Below are 19,941 nucleotides of genomic sequence, written 5' to 3' on the forward strand. Positions count from 1 at the left end.
TGAATAATTTATATCGGTATTCCTGTAATTCAATCTGCAAATGCTGAGAAGTTAAAAGAAGCTATTATAAACTCTTTGAGAAACTATGTGCATATCACACCTCTTCTGACCCTGTTCATTAATAAAATGGCCTGTTAAAATTGGTTAGCATGTAGAAAATAACGAATAGAATGCTCAAAAATTCAAGGATATCTACATTAAACGTTCAATTTTAGTAATTAAAATTTTAGAAAAAATGGACAGAAAATTTCTGTTGAGAGCAAAAACTACAGCAAAGGGAAAGAAATACAAATTTGTTTGTTTGTTTTTGAATTTCGCACAAAGCTACTCGAGGGCTATCTGTGCTAGCTGTCCCTAATTTAAAAGTGTAAGACTAGAGGGAAGACAGCTAGTCTTCATCACCCACCGCCAACTCTTGAGCTACTCTCTTACCAACGAATAGTGGAATTGACTGTCACGTTATAATGCCCCATGGCTGAAAGAGTGAGCATGTTTGGTGTGATGGGGATTCAAGCCCGCGATTCTCAAATAACGACTTGAGTGCCTCAACCACCTGGCCATAGAACGATATACTGGTCTGCTTGTGGTTATTACATAAACAAAATATTGTAGTTACAAAATAGTATCGTGAAAATATTTTACCAACATGAAAAAAATATATTATGATAGCTTATGAAAAATATGTAGCTTCGAATATAACGAATATGTTTAAATTATACCAGTACATTATTATAATATAGTGCTGTTTTATCGCCTTTAAAATTTAAAATAGATGTCGATAAAAATACAAGACAAAATGTTAGTTGTTATTAATTACTTGTAAGTTAAATTATCAAGAGCAAAATTTACCTAACACAATTCCAAGAAATTAATTGGAAAAAAAATTGATAAACAACTAGTTAATAACACAAAAATAGTGTTGTGAACAATATTGTTGTGTACAGTTTAAAAACAATGAAACTGAGTATGAATTATATTACGATGTTATTGTATTTTACCAGCATTGTGTCATCAATTTTAATTGAATTAAATTGTCAATAGTACATTTCTTACGGATACGTTTTAAGCTTCGCGAATGCTATTCTAATGTATTATATTATATTAATAAATAATATATTTTAAAAAATTGTTTAAAAAAGGCTGACACAAAACAGCGAGAAGTACTAAAGTTCGTGTTATATATAATTTTACTCTATTAAGAGTTTATATTACTCCATTTTGAATTGCAGAAAAAAACACAACGTAGGTTTTGACCCTTGCTTCACTTCAAGAGCATTTTGTTTCTTCAGCCACCCAATGTGACAGAGGTTATGTCTTCACCCTTGTTTGTGTTTATTTGTGTGTGTGTGTGTATTTGTCAGCATGATTTCTCGAAAATGCTGAATAGATTTGGAAAACAGTGAGTATATATTTTTTAATATGACCCAACATAAAATTAATTAGCTCTTAGAGGGTCAAAATAAAAAACCAAGGTCACAGCATGATCGCGAATTTTGAAAAAATCACATCTGTTAATATGGGACCCGATTTTTCATACTATCTTTGTTCTATAATTCAGTCACAAAATCTTTGGTGGTCATATTATTCCTCATCGGCCTGCCAAAAATGGATTGTGTACTTTGATAACGACGGATATACAGACACATTTTCGAAAGTATTTTCTGAGAGTCGGATATGATCAACGTTGCATAGCAACGGTGCACTCCCTACGTAGTACCCTCTAACTGCCATCGAGCCAACTTCATCACAGCAACACCTGATATTATGTTTTGTTATGAATTTGTTTTCAGTACAAGGGATATTCAAACTTCGCCAACTTCAACATCACACGTTAAAAAACGTAATTCTTAATAGTGTCCGTAGCTGCTAGTTCGTCTTCCTTAGTTTCTCTTTCATTTCCAAGTTTAATTACATGAAATCTCTGAAGTGTATTGCGCAATCTCTCCTCAACAATAATCAACAAATCCAGAGTAGAATAACTATCAGAACAGTTAACTTCATTTTCTCATAACATACTTTCGTATTCTAGCACTAAAAATCATTGCTTCTAAATAATAGATATTTCTATAACTTCCTTCATAGTTTTGTTATAAGTGAATGTTTGTTTGGTAACGTTGTGAACTTGGGGTGATAAAACGAAACACCAAACACCATAAAATGCTGTATAAAGGTATTACGTACTTCAGAAGTATACAAATGGATTAAGCTTATTACTTAATATGAGAACTAAAATAATGATTATATAAGTTTTGTTTCACAGCAATGTATTTAAACCAGTTGACCCTATTATTTATTGTTTTATTACAATTGTTGTTGTTTTTCAATTTTCTCAATAAACACGAACCATAAGATAGATAGAAATGTGTTCAGTAAATTTTATTATAGTCTAAAAGTTCACACCAGCTTTTCTATGAAAAATATAGTTTTGTTAAGATTTTTTTATAAATTAGAAAATAAATAATTACAATTTAGCTGCAAATTAGAACATTTCACAAATTCATGGTTTCGCTTCTGTGTTATTATTACCAAGCATGTTTTGCATAACGGTCTTTCTCTCGAGGATTTTCATAGGTGCTCACTTTGTAACGATTGCAAGCAGCTGGATCTCACGTGATGTTTTGTAAGTATCAGCTTGACTCCACGTGCACTCACAGGTGTCGGTTCTTCTGAAAGAGTAGTTTGATAGATTGCTAACATGGCGGATAAACATATATATATATATATATATATATATATATATCACTTCTATCATTCTATGAGAAACACTTTGGAGCAAAACATTAATTACACAAATAAATTTTAACATACTATTGCCTAACTAGCTATCTTTATTATTTGTCTATGTTGTTATTTATTTATTTTGTCTTTTTAATTGAAAATTATGAAAATTCCTTGAACATTTTCACAGAGTGATATCTGAGCATAGAAATGCATAGACTGTAATTTTATGATCATTTGTCAAATTGAGCTGTTCAGTGTTTTATTTAGTAACATTTTAAGGAATTATTGGTATCTTGTTCCCCACTATAGTCTTACAATCGAAAGTTGATGATATATTTTACCGTTTTCTTTGTGAGATGTGATACACGAGAACAAACAAATAGTCCTAGAAATGGTTTTATTCATTAATATGACTAATCTACAATAGTTAATATTAAGGTGATATTTACTACCTGTAATATTTTATAATATTTAAATCCCAATTATACTAAGGAGCTAATATGAAGCTCCAAGCTATTTTCACATTAAATTAATTACCACTAATGTCCGAAAGTGATATGGAATATTATTACTATACGGAAAACAAATTGTTTTTATATACAATGCAAAAAATCAGGTCATGTGCTATAAATTACACAAGGTTCTGTTTTATCTGCCCCCCCCCCCACCCAGTGGCATAACGGACTCACACCGCTATAAACTGAGTTACGATACATGTGGTAGGCAGAGCACCGATACTTTTTTTTGCTTAATTCTAAACAAACAAACTGTTTTTCTATCACCCGTCCCATAGCGCATTGTTTTTAATAACCTGTTTTAACTTTTTCTTCTCTAAATTGCTCCAAGTAGAACAGTGTATGCGGACTTATAGAGCTAGAAACCATATCGCGATATCCGTCGCTACTTTATGCTTAATAACAAACAACAACAACTATGCTTCTCTAAATTTACTTTCATGTTGCGTTATTAACGCCTACTTTCTCGCATTGCATGAATGGTAGATTCAGGTATGAAATAGTCTGATTTGTGCCCACGTATCTACTTATAATTGTTTATTTCAAAATACTATTTTTGCAGTTTCAATTTCAATAGAAATGCAAGGCTTGCGAAGAGAGATTAAGTCTGACAGATGGCGCGTCTCCACCATTGTGGAATCCTACTTCAGCTGATACTTCTCTTACTATAATATAATTTAAGATTGTATTCATTCCTCTTTTAAGGATTTGATCTGTGCACAAACTACTCTTTGATTCTCAAAACACCTTAAAATGCATTCGCAAAGACTGCTTCCTGCACTTCACCATTCGTAAATCTCCAAAAACATTAGTACTTTTCTCTTCACGATAAAACCAATTTACACAGAAACTGGTTCAGTAGAGAAATTAAAATAGAGTCTACTCCTTCCTCTCGTGAGCCGTTAAGATTGTCTCATGAGCCGTGAAGGAAAAAGAAATACCTTCTATGTTTACCTTTAAATACATTTAAGTCCTTGTTTATATATATAAGCCGTTAATGTTGTATCGTCAGCCGTGAAGGAAAATACGTACTCTCTGTTTACCTTTAAATATATTTAAATCCCTGTTTATATATATATATATATATGAGCTGTTTAGACTGTATCATGAGCCGTGAAGAAAAAGAAATACATCTGTTTATCTTTGAATATATTAAGTCCATGTTTATACATATATAAGCCGTTAAGGTTGTATCGTGAGCCGTAAGGAGAAGAAATAGTCTCTTTTTATCTTTAAGTATATTTAAGTCTTGTTTATATATATGACGAAGAATAATTCATAAAATAAAGATATCATAGCGCATATTTAAAACACTCTGCAAATATATGCCTTTTTAATATTGAACACAAAATATACAGTTCTTTAGCACTTAATACAAGATATATACTTCTTTAGTACTTAATACAAGATATATACTTTTTAGTTCTTAATACAAGATCTATACTTCTTTAGTAGTTAATACAAGATGTATACTTCTTTAGTAGTTAATACAAAATATATACTTCTTTAGTACTTTATATACCATATATACTTTTTAGTACTTAATACAAGATGCATACTTCTTTAATACTTAATACAAGATACATACTTCTTTAGCATTTAATACAATTGCTTTTTCAAACTGAATCTCACCAACATAAAAGATATCTTATTTACTGTGGCGTTGAAAGGTGTTGGTCTATAATCTGTAAATGGTGTATTCTCACCTTATGTTTTGAACGTATGACATCTATAGTTAACTTTTCTTTTAGACTTCTTTAAAAAATATTGATTAAACTGACAAACATATCACATTATAATCACTATAATAGTTGTTCCATAAGTATTGTATTTAATTATAAACTTGTCCAGCCTCGTCATTTAGAATTTTGTTTTATGGCTGGGACTTGGCGTTACCTAGTGGCTAGTGTTACACACTATGAATCTAGTGTGTTGTCTACATCATGGTGAATTAAATCCACACTTTGCACCTCGGCGCCTTTGGTATTTTATAAAAGTGACAGTCAAATCTCACTCTTCCATTAGAATAGCCCAATAGTTTGGGTTTGATACTATTTACTAATTGTTTTGTTTTTTTGTAGTCTGAATATGGGTTGCCACGGTACAACATTGGATCAAAATACCCGGAATAAGATAAACAGCGCAAAGTGAAGTAATATGTATATAAAACAGTAGTGGTTTGTTTTCTACAACAAAATCACAGTCGGTTATATGCTATATTCAGTGGGAGGAATCGAATCCTGGATTTTAGCGATATTAATCTATAGGTTTATCGTTGTTCTACTACGGACGCTAATAATTGTGTCTTCTTCTTACTATAAAAAAGGATATTGAGTTTTAACAAATTTTTAATTATTTTTGTGTTGTAGCTAATTCTCGATTGTTTTCCTAACAATGTCAGGATAAAATGGCGAAAACTGATTACATAAGTTAATTTCACACACCTTAACGTGCAAGTGTATCCAAATATTTGTTGTTCTTACTTGATAAGTTTTTCACCTTCTCACCAACATGAATAGCAATTTAACATTAAAAGAAAATTAAAAGAAATCAGAGACTTGTCATATGTATATAGAAAGAGAAATAAGTCTTTAATGTTTTAATTTAAATTCTGTAAAAAAACAGTTATCACAGAATTTAAATTAAAACATTAAAGACTTATTTCTCTTTCTATATACATATAAAAATCTTCAAAAATGCTTTGAAATTTTAGTAAAACTGTACATAATTTGTTTTTAATTAAAACTTGTGATAATGTATGAAAATATGCATACTGAAATCAGATCAAACCTCAAATAAATAAAAGATAAGTTTAAAAATATGTTTGTCTTTATGTGTGAGTAATATCATATTCTCTTTTAATGGATAGGTAAATAAATATATAATAGACAGATAGATTTGTTTATTTGCTCTTTTCGAACTTTGCTTTCTCATGCAGTCATTTCAGAGAAAGTTAAAAAAAATGAATATTTATATTTTAAATGCTATTGCTATACATAAACATATATGTACCTTTGGAATTAAAAAAAAAATTGCTAAGGCATTGTTGAAAAAATATCAAAGTAGGAAAATAATTGTTATTTTTGGAAAGAACTACACAATGAGCTATCTGCGGGAAATCAAACTCCGGATTTAGTTCTGTAAGTAGGCCTGGCATGGCCTAGCGCGTAAGGCGTGCGACTCATAATCCGAGGGTAGCGGGTTCGCGCCCGCGTCGCGCTAAACATGCTCGCCCTCCCAGCCGTGGGGGTGTATAATGTAACGGTCAATCCCACTATTCGTTGGTAAAAGAGTAGCTTAAGAGTTGGCGGTGGATGGTGATGACTAGCTGCCTTCCCTCTAGTCTTACACTGCTAAATTAGGGACGGCTAGCACAGATAGCCCTCGAGTAGCTTTGTGCGAAATTCCAAAACAAACAGTTCTGTAAGCCTGTAAGTTTATCCGTCACCCATCAGTGTAAATAGTTTAATAAGTGATTAATTAATGCTTTTGTTTCTCGTTTTGTTATTTTGAAATTGTCAGTTTGTAATCTGTACAACGCGTTTACATAAGAAAGAGATTTAGCTGAGTGTTTTTATTCTAAAGTTCAATTAACCTGTATATCGTTCTATGAGGGAATTGTGTATTTATTGAGGCTTAGTTTTTAAAAAAACTTGTCAACCAAGTTTAGATAATTTCGTCCTACTGATTATATACTTATCATATGGATTTTAAACAGAAAAAATAAGAGTCGATAAAGAAAACATTAAAAATGTATTAATAATCGTACATTTCCAATCGCCTGCTTCCTTTTGTTTTTAATTTGTTCAACCCACCCCTATTAATTTGTTCTTAGGTTATAGCACATTACATACACACATATGTATTAACGTTTAGTTAATATACATTTACACGTTTCGGTTTGATAGTGTGTTCTAGCATACACGTTAGTTATGAAATGTAATTGCTATATATTTTAGTAGAATTTCTTTTAAACAGCAAATCTCAAATTTAATAACTCGAAGACCCTTTTAACTTGAAATTATTTCGGGACCCTTAAAACCGATCGATGATTTTGCTTAGAACAAAAATAATCGATATATATATGAAAAGCTGTATTTCAAAACTAGATGTTTTAATTCACGTGAATTTAATTTTATAAAAAGTGTTTGTTTGTTTTTTCTATAGATCATAATTTTAAATAGTTTTATGCAATTCTGGACATAATTCACGGACCCCTGTTGGAGGAAAGCTGCTCTAAAAGTTTATACTGAAAACAAGCTATATTTCATTACTCTGGTGTATAAGTTATCAAAGCCATTATTATAAACAATTATTGTTACAGAGGCTAGCATTATTTTAGCAGTTTCATCAAATTTACTGTTACTTATTTCATAATTGTGAAAAAAATATTATACACAGTATGATATGTTGTTTTATTCAAAACACAACCATTTTTATAATTTCATAAAATACATTTTATTATCATTATTTTTGTCTCATATCTTTAACAGAAAAAAATACATAAAAAGCTTGAAACACAGTTATAGATACACAAAATAAATAAAATGAATTATTAATCTTCTGCACAAAGTGACATTAAAATTAACAGACGAAACAGAAAAGCTTACCACTGGTTCACGGATAATGACTGAAGACTAGCTGTATATCTCAACCTGTTACATTACTTTTTTTTCGGTAGGATCATGAAAATGTCCATCCTGTGAACGTTAAAACGAGCATTGTTAAGTTTCATGCCCATTATAACGGTCACAAGATGGTGACAATTCACCTTTAACTCAAACTTGGGACGCCAATAACTGTTTTACTGCTAGAAGAAAAACTAGGATCTTCCTTTTCTATATTTTACTTCATCCTCTGTACAAAGAACGCGCATGCGCATCGTAAGCTCGGTATCTACCTGCAATAATGTCGTTTAATAAAATTTATCGGTCAAAATGAATGATAAAAGACACTTGTCATCAATTTATCGGAAATCTATAGGAATGTCAAGTAATGTTTCGAGCAATTGAAAATGGTATTCATGGCATTCATGGAGAGAAAAAGATGTACCTGCCTCGAATCATATCACCTCTTATTACATTTCTGACGCATGCGCAAAGCTATATAGAGCAGATGTCATATAAACTTATTGAAGCGAGGCAATTTAGTAGCACAATATGTTTTGAAAATTAAGTCCTTCATTTAACTATGGATACTAAAAACTGTATCAAATGATTTATTTCAATTAGTGTATAAACTGATCTAAACCCATTGTAAAAATATCTTTGCAATTTTAATAGCTTCCTCTGAATGCTATTACAAGAAGACATTGTTGAACCTTCATGATTGTATGTTATTTTAAGTGCACTTAAAATGTTATGGTTTTCTACAGATTCTTATTAGTTACTTTTTTAACTCTATTTTTCCAGCATCGTTTGTCTACCAACTGCTTGCTGAATTGTAGTATTTAATATAGAATTTACAACGCATCTAAATGAATAAGCATTTTTATATTAAGTTTAAAATTTGTTATTCTTGTGAATTATCAACGTAATTAACATTCAATTAATATAATATATATATAATTTAACATTTGCAACTGAAGCGTGGGAGTAAATTATGATCACATCTTTATGGAAATGATGTATTACACTTTTTGTTTACAGAAATTACATTCCTAAAATTAGCACAGGTTATTTAGAAAGACTTAACAGATCTAATAACATATTTATAAAAATATTAATTTGTTATTCATTCTTTATTAAATTAAATTAATCAACAGTGATGTTTTTGTTACATTCATTTGGGATAGTTTACATTTCAAAATCATCCATCAAACTGTATCATCTAATTACGCAGAGTAATCTCTTTTCTCATTTTCTAAAACAAACTAAACTTGCTGTGAATACTTATAATAATTATAAACTGTGATTATCAGACATCTTGCTTCTTCTGGTCACAGTCTGCGAATTGAGATGTTATACTAATAAAAAATCTGATGATATATTAACAGATGTCCAGTTTCTTCTGGTTATGACGTAAGAAATGAAGTCTAGTATTAATAGATAACGAGTTTTTCCTGGTCCTGTTTTGAATAATGATTTCTAATATTAACAGAAAAAAGTCCGGTCAAAACGTGAACATTGAGGTCTAACATTAACAAACATCGACTTTCTCCTGGGCCTTGCGTAAACAATGATATTTAATAATAATAGTCACCGATCTTCTACTAGTCGTAGTGTAACCATTGAAATCTAATGTTAACAGAATACAAGACTGACTATAATCTGAGTATTGAGATCTAATATTAGTAGTCGCTGAGCTTCTTCTAGTCCTGCGTGAACTATGAGATCTGTTGTTAAAATACGCCAAGTTTCTTCTAGTTCTAGTGCGAATAATGAAATCTATTGTTAACAGACAACAAGACTGGTCACGATGCGGGAACTGAGAACTAAAAGTTTTAAAGACCAAGATTCTTCTGGTCATTATATGGATATTAATTGTATTAACACGCATCAGTTATGACATCGTCATTATGTGGTTATTAATAACTGACTCGCAGGAAAATATAACGTACATCTGTGATCTTATATTAGAAGTACAAGTCCAAAGTCTAGCGCTGTTGATTTTCGGAATCATATGCTGATTTCATTATTCGCACTAGGACTAGAAGAAACTCGGCGTATTTTAACAACAGATCTCGTAGTTCACGTAGGACTAGAATTTCAGCGACTGTTAATATTAGATCTCAATTCTCGGACCATGGTCAATCTTTTATTCTGTTAGCATTATATTTCAATGATTACACTACGAATAGTAAAAGATCGGTGACTGTTATTATTAAATATCATTGTTCACGCAAAGCCCAAAAGAAACTCGATGTTTATTAATGTTAGACCTCAATGTTCACGTTTTGGCCAGAAGTACAAGTCCAACGTCTAGCGCTGTTGATTTTTGGAATCATATACCAGATATAAATCCTCAACTGGCAACTATGTCAGCATTATGAACTGATGTTGGTACATGCCAACTGATATCTGGACGTGATTGTGGCGAAGAAATATGTTTGTTTGTTGTATTTTATTTTTATATAACAATTTTGTAGTGGATTTTATACAGAGTATATAACAACACTCTTTTACATAAAGTTTTTGTTTAAAGATATAAAAATTTAGATATGGAACTGTATACTTGATAACATTAATGTTCTCTTATCTTTTTTTATTTTGTTCTTAGATGTCGTTTTAAAATGTCCTGTTTCAAATTTCGGAACTTTTTAAGTTGAAGTTGCCCCTTCTCATTCGTTTGGGATTCTGACATTAACTCCTAATTCAAAGTAAACTAGTTCTTAGACATTAGACATAAACCAGTTATAGTGTTAACATATAATTAGATGATTTCCTGTTACCTCTTCCCAAGTGGCACAGTGATATGTCTTCAAACTTACAACACTAGAAACCGCATTTCGATAGCCGTAGTGGTCAAAGTACGAATAGCTTACTGCGTAGCTTTATGCTTAATTACAAACAAATATATTCTATTTATTTTTCTACAACAGTAGAGTATATTCTACGGTAATTTCATTGTATACTACTAAAATACATGAATTTAATCAAACAGTAAAACTTATTGAAATATTTTGTAAATTAAAATTAGAAAACAATTTGTTAATATCGGTAATTAAATGAGTATCATTTCAAAAATATAACTTTTTACATGCTCAAGATAGGCCAACAGAACATGGGAAATGTTCTTGTCTAAGGCATTTTAAAATAATCATTGTAATACATCTGTTTGACTATCTCCTTGGTTATAGTCAAACTATAAATATGTATTTATAGTATTAATACATATATTAATCGATATATTTTTGGCCAGAAGTATGTATTAACTTTATTTATTCAAATAAATAAATGAAGCGTTATGTTTCAAAGTAATTTATACTAACCAAATTAGATACTATTTGGTTATCTAAAATAACCAAATCTTGGTTATTATTTAATGATAACACGAAACAACTCAAAGAAGGCAAAATATTTGCATTTATGACGTCATCAGAAGTTTAATACACCTCCAAACATATTATATTTATAAAGTATTTTGACTGCACTCTACTGGTACCCTAGTACAATCAAGCAAGTATATTATTAGGTTATTCACAGGCCTTAATTGTAGCATTTCAAATCAGTAGGTCATCCTGATAAAGTTAGATTGATTTGTTAGTCTAGTAATTAGTTATTTAGATGCAAACCAGTACAGTAAACGAAACTATAAAACACAATTCAAGTTACCTTTTCAAAGTAGTATTGTGATCACAAAACAAAGTTTTATTTCTAGCATTTTGTCAGGGTAAAGGTAAAGATAAGTGAAGCTCTGATGTCACGTCCAATGGAGAACAGCTGTCAACGGTCTTTCTCGCAGCTGCATGTTACAATGTACATCTGAGCGCTGATCCACATCCAAACATATACTACAGTATATATAAACCTTAACATTTGTACATATACGAAACCAAAAAAATGCTTGTGCTTATGTATGTATGCAAATATTCATTTACAATGGTTTATATGAAACTGTTATCGTTGATGTAATATTCAAGACAGCCTTCAAAATGAAATACGTTTTGTTTTGTAAAATCAGACTGAGTTTCAACAAATAGTCGTCACTTATGTTTCCAGTTTTATATATGTTTTAATTTTCTTTGTTTTAAGATATTTCTACTTAAACGTCGTTTTCTACTTCTATTTCTAATTATTATTGTTATTATACTGTTATTTATACTTATTTTTCGCCAAACTCCCAAATTTTTCCAACAATGGTATGCTAAAGACACCTGAATCACAGATCCGGAAAGGAAACATTGTGATAACACACGCTTTTGATACACATTTTTTGTAAATAAAACTACACAAACACTAATCGTTACTGATGTCGTTATATTTAATTTATTAAAATACTCGGTGTTTACTATTTGATATCTATTCTATTTCCAAAAACTGCACGATTTCTCAGCTACATTTACTCTGCTATATTTACTAGAAATGAAAAACCAAATAATGGTTCATTGAATAACTTTTAGAAACCGTTTAATCGATTTCTACAACACCTTGAGCAGAGATATGTCAGTCTTAGGACAAAAGTTTACTAACTGTACAATTGTTATTAGGCCATCACTTCTATTGATTTATATTTTAGGTTAACGTTCCTTCTGAGTATAATCTCTTATGAAATTTGTAATTTTAGAAGTTATTTCATTTATATTTTAAGTTACCCTGCCATTTTAATATCTCAAAACTGTTAATACCACTTTTTGTGTACTAGGTGTTTGCCTTAATCTAGAATATAAAAATGTTTGGATGTGAATTTTTTTCATTCTTTGGATTCGCTCAGATTCGCGTAGACATATTTATATAAGATTCTTTCAGCACTTTCTTACAATTGTAAAAATTATTACAAATAATAGATAACTAAGATTATTTTATTTCTAAATGCCTAATCTCATGCTTTTTTCTAATTCAATTTTTCTTTGAAACAGTTAAGTATGTGTCTTAATCACTCCTTTCAAACAACCCTTCCACTTAGACATTCTTAAAGTTTTCTATTTTTGTTGTTGTTTAAAAACCTCTTATAATTTTATCAATTTCACTTACGTACGCGGTATTTACTAATAATTATTATTAAAACACCAAAATGCAAAACCTTTCTTATTTTTATTTAAAACTTTTATATAACTTGCAACTGATACTGTGTGATTAGAGATGAGCGTATTTGCATGAGAAAATCCAAGACTTCTTATCAAGATAATAGATTGAACAAATAACTTCTTCAATCTGGTTTTTAATGAAATGCTTCTTCTTTAATCCAAGTATATTCCTTCTTATCAAACTATCGAAAAGCATAAAATAAAACAAACTGATTTATCAAATAATTTAATCTGTCAACCATCTGATATTTCTGTTGTCCTGATTGCACACGGTCTAATTCTATTTTCAGCGTTACATTAAAACTGCAGATAAAGACATCAAATCATTACATTTTATTTTACCCGTTTTTTGAATAAAATCTAAGCATTTATGTGCTTTGTCATAATATTCTGGTAAATACATGCTGAATAAATGCAAATTTCACTTTTTCTATCTTATCAATACATGCAAAACATTTCCACTATACACTCAGTGGTAAATATAGTTTATTTCCATACTGATGTGTGGCATAGGAACAGATTATATTATAATTCTACAAGATGGGGTCTGAACGTAAGCATTAGTTTCTTATAGTACATTAATATTGTACTATGGCGCATAATATCGTCCTTTTATGATTTGTTTAATAACTTATGTAGAACAACCTCTAATATTTATACAGCACTAACTGCCATAAGAAGAAAAACTTTACCTATAAAAATGAGGTAATAAGCAGATGTAACTAAAACTAAATTTGTAACTTTTTAACTAAATTCTATACTGTTTTTCTTCTATTTATATTTATGGGTTTTTTTTAGTAATAAGATATTCTAACAATTTTTCTGATTGATACATTAAATCTATTGTATTTTCTGTACATTTGAGAGTCATTTATAACTTTTTAGTGATTCTTTAGCTTTCTTTTCAAAATTTAGATGTCACTATTTTGATAACGGTCCTTCGAAAATCTTATCGTCACTCCCTCTTTGAGGACCCCCCTAGTACAACGGTATGTCTCCGGATTTACAACGCTAAAATCAGGGGTTCGATTCCCCTCGGTGAGCTGAGCAGATAGCCCTTTGTGGCTTTGTTATAAGAAAAACACACACACACCCCTCTTTGAGGATATTTAAAATCATAATTCAATTTTCTTCAAATCATAACACAAAATTATTTAAATATTTTCATTATGTTTGAAATATATTCTGAAAGAGATTCAAACAAACATTTTGAAAATTATTCTCTTTTATATTTACTATACATTACGCTCTTGTTTAATGTCATCTCTTTCGTATGTGCTTCATTTTGTTCACCAGTCCCTACCTTTCCCACTAAGTCGGTCGTATAAGTTAATGTTTTACTATTATCTTGGTCTGGATTACTTCTTACCTTTTTCGTAAACTTTTCTTGTCAAGTCAAACCAAGTAAAATTATTCGATTATCTTGATATGAATTATAACTCTGTGATTGAGATTTCTTTGTGTGTTTTTTTTTTCACAACACCTTTTCCTTCAGTCTTTTCAATTGGATATTTTTCTGGATTAATATTAACAAGTACTCGTTCGCTTTCCGCTAGAGATTTATTCAAATTATTTGTATTTTAATCTTTTTTAGCAGTTTTATATTTGAATGTTTACTGGCCCCAGATCGATATGTCCTACGTTACGCTTTTCAACTCTGTTGCTATCGTTTCAAAATCCTCTTGTGTCATGTCAATTATTTAATTTAACCGTTTTTTATTCTCTATATTCTTTAAATTGAGTACTGTATTATTTTAAATCCCCATAAGCCCTATAACAGACTCATTGAATCAACAAACTTAGATAGAAAGTATAATGATAACCTTCTGCACAATACTTTAGGTAGCTTTTGATTTTGGTTATTTCATTGTCGTACATACATAAGTAGCTAGGCACGAAGATAAAATGTGTGGACTAATAAATGAGTCATTTTATTATAATAAATGCATTGTCTTTAGATTCACTTAGACAGATTGTATTGTTATATTATATTGATAAACGTTCAAAATAAATTTAGTCTTTTGCTTCATGAGTAAAATCCATAATGATTTGTTTCATAAAAAGCAATTAGATCACGTAAACCAGTTTTCTAATGTTATTTTAGCAAGTGTTATCTTTAGATTGATAAACTATTTCATGGCTGTCAAGAAAAAGAAAAGAGGATACAATAATACGAATTTTACTTGAATTTCATTCAGCCTAACACTTCTCTTATCCTACCTTCCTTGTCGGATAAGCAAAATTGTTTGTCAACCAGCAACTAAACACAATGAAAAAAATTGCCTGGTTTTAAAAGACTTACTGATCGTTATGTGTGCTATCCAATAGACAGTCGTAAAGCAACATAGCCTCCATTTAAATTAATTATTGTAACAATTTTTTTTCTAATATACACATAGAAGTCTAATCTGTAACATGTATTTTTTGAAAATTTGATAAATATTCAATTTTGTCGACAAAACAATAACTTGTTCTAAAAATCTACATTTTAATTTGTCTATTTAGTATTATTAATACTTTTATATTTTTAACTATTCTAGGTACTTTAAAAATTAAAAGTTTAAGTATTTTATGTTATTCACCCATTCTTTTAACATTCTGCCATAAATTCAAATATACTAAGTGATGAGGGACAATTTTAAAAAAAACTTCCATTCTATCTGTCTGAGAAAAAAAAAAGCATCAATATGTCTCATAATTTTATGTATAATACAATGGGAACACTTGACAAGTGCATAACTGAAAATAATTAGTTTTGTTATATCAATTAACATAAATATAAGTAATCAAGTAAAACGTTTTTCTTTCAAAGCCACAGAGAGTTGTGGAGAAAACACACTTTAGGTGTGCCTAAATAAACATGCACACTTTCACTAGTTGTGATTATACTTAAGAATTCAGTGATGTCAAGAAAACCCACTTTTAGAGAAACATATATATGTAAAAACGGCTCGTTTGGGTTGAGAAAGTTTTTTTTACGTAGAGAAGCGAACAACGTTTCGACCTTCTTCGGTCATCGTCAAGTTCACAAAGAAAGGAAGAGGTAACTGAACGAAAGCTAATCACATGTTTGAAAGGGGTTGTGTAACTGAGAGTCGGAATGTAGAGGGCATGCTTAGATGTTTAAATATATAATTTTATATAATTTATTTTATTGTTATTATTCATTATATTATTTTCATACAGGTATAAAGGTGTTCCTTTGTATTGGTTTATTTTGGGCTTGAGTTGTTGTATAAGTAAGGCTTCTTTAATTTTGCGTTTGTTTGTGTTTGTTTCTTTGTTTAGTATTTGGTTGTTTTCTGTGGTTATGTTGTGTTTATTTGACTTGCAGAGTTCGAAAACGTGTGAAGGTGACTTTTTATGTTTTTTAAATCTGGTTTCCATTTTTCTACTTGTTTCTTCAATATAGAAGTCGTGGCAGTTTTCACGTTGTATTTTACATACAACGGTTTGTGTAGGAAACGTATTGATTTTGATGAAATATTGTTTTATTTTGTCTAATTAATCGTTAATTTTATCTGGTGAGTATAATTTTATGGCTGTGTTTATTTGGTTTCTTAGTATGTTGAGTTTTTGTTTTGCTTCATGTGCTGAGTTTCAAGGAATGTATAGTCCAGTATGGGTGATTTTTCGGTGGATTTCTGTTTTAAATTGTGTATCGATATTACAAGAAATCCACCAAAAAATCACCCATACTGGACTATACATTCCTTGGGACTCAGCACATGAAACAAAACAAAAAATTAACCCAAACGAGCCGTTTTTTACATATATATACTTAAGAATTATTTAATTTCCAATTGTTTATGTATTTCCGTGTTTTTGAGCATATTTCTAGGTGATAAAACAATATGTTTTAATTAAATAAAACATTGATTGAGAGAACAATTCTGTTCAAATTAATCACTGATAATTTTTGTTTTGTGGAAAGACATTCGTAAACTTGCTAATTAGACCAACATAGATGTCATGCGATGTCCCGTTATAGTTACAATTCAAGGCTAGAGAGGTTAAAGCTACGATGCTGGTAACAAACACAACAACAATATTTCAAGTAGAAACTATAAATTGAGGTACTCCGGGACTTGATTCCTCGTGGTGGATACAGTGCAAATAGCTCGTGCATTTTTGCACCAAGAAAAAACGCCATAAGTTCCTAATTAAAATGAAACAATACCAGCATCTTAATATTTCAAACCACTAAACTTATCATTGACCAGAGAACACTTAAGGAATAGACACTGCAAGACGAATAATGTCAGCTGTATACTTTACTAAAGATCTTTTTATACAAATAATATAGAAGTTAACACAGTACCAAATAGATAATCTATTATCCAAGTCGTGGCCGCACCAAAGATTATAATCTGAAGTAAAAAGCTCTTTCATACACGTCTTTTATTGTAATAAATTCCTCTCTTCCAGTGGCACAGAAGTATGTCTACGAACTCAGAACGGTTTTGTTTTTTTTTTTAATTTCGCGCAAAGCTACACAAGAGCTATCTGCGCTAGCCGTCCCTAATTTAGCAGTGTAAGACTAGAGAAAAAGCAGCTAGTCATCATCACACACCGCCAACTCTTGGGATACTCTTTTATCAACAAATAGTAGGATTGATCGTTACATTATAACGACCCCACGGCTGAATGGGCGAGCATGTTCGGTGCGACAGGGATTCGAACCCGCGACCTTCAGATTACGAGTCTAGCTATTCAACTACTTGGCCAACTCAAAGTGATAGAAATCGACTTTTGATACGCCTGTTATTTGGCGTAGTGCTTAACTTCGAACAACAACAACTGGGATACATTTTATAACTATCACACGTTACTGTACGTTAGCTCTATTTGACTGTTCTTTATGTACGGCGTTTTTTGGTTTTAAATTTGTTATCTGAAATGTAATAATTCGTCCAAAACAATTAAACGTTGTAGAGTTACCGTTTCTTTCGACGTTAAAGTTAATAAATCTTTTATGTAGGTGTGTGCGTGGTTTGGTTTGTTTCGAATTTCTCGCAAAGCTACACGAGGGCTATCTGCGCTAGCCGTCCCTAATTTAACAGTGTAAGACTAGAGGGAAGGCAGTTAGTCATCACCCTCACGGCCAACTCTGGGGCTACTCTTTTACCAACGAATAGTGGGATTGACCGTAACATTGTAACGCCCCTACGGATGAAAGGGTGAACGTGTTTTGTGTGACGGGGATTCGAACTCGCGACCCTCATATTGCGATTCGAACGCCTTAACCATCTGGCCATGCCGGGTCATATGTGTGTGTACAGCTTTAAATTGCTGGTGTTAATGAAGTTAATCCAATTATTTTAATATATTTTCTTTAAAATGAAGAGTTGTATAAAACTAGTTGTGTAGTTTCTTTATTGCGTAAATTATCGTAAAAAAAACTAAGTTTTAGATTTTTGAGAGGCGAAGAAGACATTTTTTCCTGGCTGAAATAAAACGAAAAGTACACAATGATATAAAATTTAATAAGTTTCGTAAATAACTCATAAACCGTTTAAAGTGTCACTTAAGTCTCCAAATTTTAATTCGTTTTTATTATATTTTATTTAGCACAAGATTTGGTACCTTGCTTACACAACTGTAAATTTCTGTTTGATTAAGTGAAACTGATAATGACCGAAGAAGGTCGAAACGTTGTTCGCTCCTCTACATAGAAAAAATTTTCTCGACCCACACCAACCGTTTTTACATATATATTTTCCAGATTTGATAGAATTTTTCATTCATAATGTTATCGTTTATTGGAGTTTTTCATGGTCTTTGCTAACAACAATTTATCCAAAAAGTGCTGCTTTCTCACATGATAATCTATGTTGCATATTCCTTATCAAATAAAAAGAAACACAAATAAATCAGAATAGTTTCTCAGATCTCAGGTCCTTTCCTTTATAAAAACACTTTAGGGAATTATATGTCTGTATATATTTTTTTTCTTTTTCTTACATTTCTGCCCCATAAACTAGATCACTTAAAAATAAAAGTTTTCCCAATTAACAACTCAGCTGTTATTCGACTAAGCTATCAGTCTGTATTTTATACTAAAATATTATCTTATTGAACCATACCGGTCATTTTTGGTCCATTCTGGCACGCGACTACTGTCAGTTTATAATATCACAAAGCGTGCAACAGGTGAACCAACTTTTCTAGTCGTCATCCGGAAGGCACAGCTTATCAAACAATTCTTTTAGAACCGCTTGAGTCAACCGAAAGAACAAAGGCGCTAGATACTGGTACACAAGTGCCGTTTCCCGCCAGCGTTAGCCAATCAAAGAATGTTGATCTCTGGATGTAATATGCTATACCAGAGCCCTACCAAGCAGGTGTGAAGCAGGTCCTACATACTGTGTAAATACAGCTACTCTACATAAGCTCTGACACTGATACCAGCTTCACAATCCAGCTTTTATACAAGCTTATAGATACTGAAATGTTGAGAAAAAGCCACGAGCTCGTTCTCCCCCACCAGAAGCTAGCTCCTTAGGTTTGTATTCAACAGCACTTCGCTCGGTAAGTTGAGCTAATTAGAACAAACCAAAGGATTGTCAAGTTGCAACTTATTTCCTGCCAACGCAAATATTTAACAGTAGTCATATTGTTAAGCCTAACTTGTTTCAAATGTTTACGAAGTTTGAGTATGATATATTGTGTTACTAATTGTTTTCGCTCCATCGTTAAACTGATTTACTTTTATAGTGTAATATAATTATTTCGAAAAGCTTATAGTAAAACAATGATTAAATCATTTGACCATTCAGTAACAACGAGTGATTTTACCACATACAATGAGCCATTTATTAGCTGTTTAAAAAGTACAAACTCTACCTGCCCTGATTTCTTTTTGTTTTTGTTTTTTTAACTAGAGGGAGTGCACGCGTGTGTGTAATTTTATAGCAAAACCACATCAGTTTATCTGTTGTGTCCGCCGAGAGGAAATCGATACTCTGATTTTAGCATTATAAATTCGTAGACCTCTGGCTGTTCCACTGGAGGATTTAG

The 19,941-nt window shown here is 31.0% G+C and overlaps 1 long non-coding RNA gene across 1 annotated transcript; it reads right to left on the bottom strand.

The window, feature by feature from the left end:
• Positions 1-2,361: 2,361 nt before the first annotated feature.
• LOC143255649 (uncharacterized) lies at positions 2,362-19,352 on the bottom strand. The gene is made up of 2 exons (XR_013030776.1): positions 19,008-19,352; positions 2,362-2,666 (listed from the first exon to the last, which is right to left on the bottom strand). It is a non-coding gene; the product is annotated as an uncharacterized LOC143255649 (long non-coding RNA).
• Between the last annotated feature and the right edge of the window lie 589 nt (positions 19,353-19,941).

Source organism: Tachypleus tridentatus, chromosome 7 (assembly GCF_004210375.1).
Source record: "Tachypleus tridentatus isolate NWPU-2018 chromosome 7, ASM421037v1, whole genome shotgun sequence".
NCBI classification, from domain to species: Eukaryota; Metazoa; Arthropoda; class Merostomata; order Xiphosura; family Limulidae; genus Tachypleus; species Tachypleus tridentatus.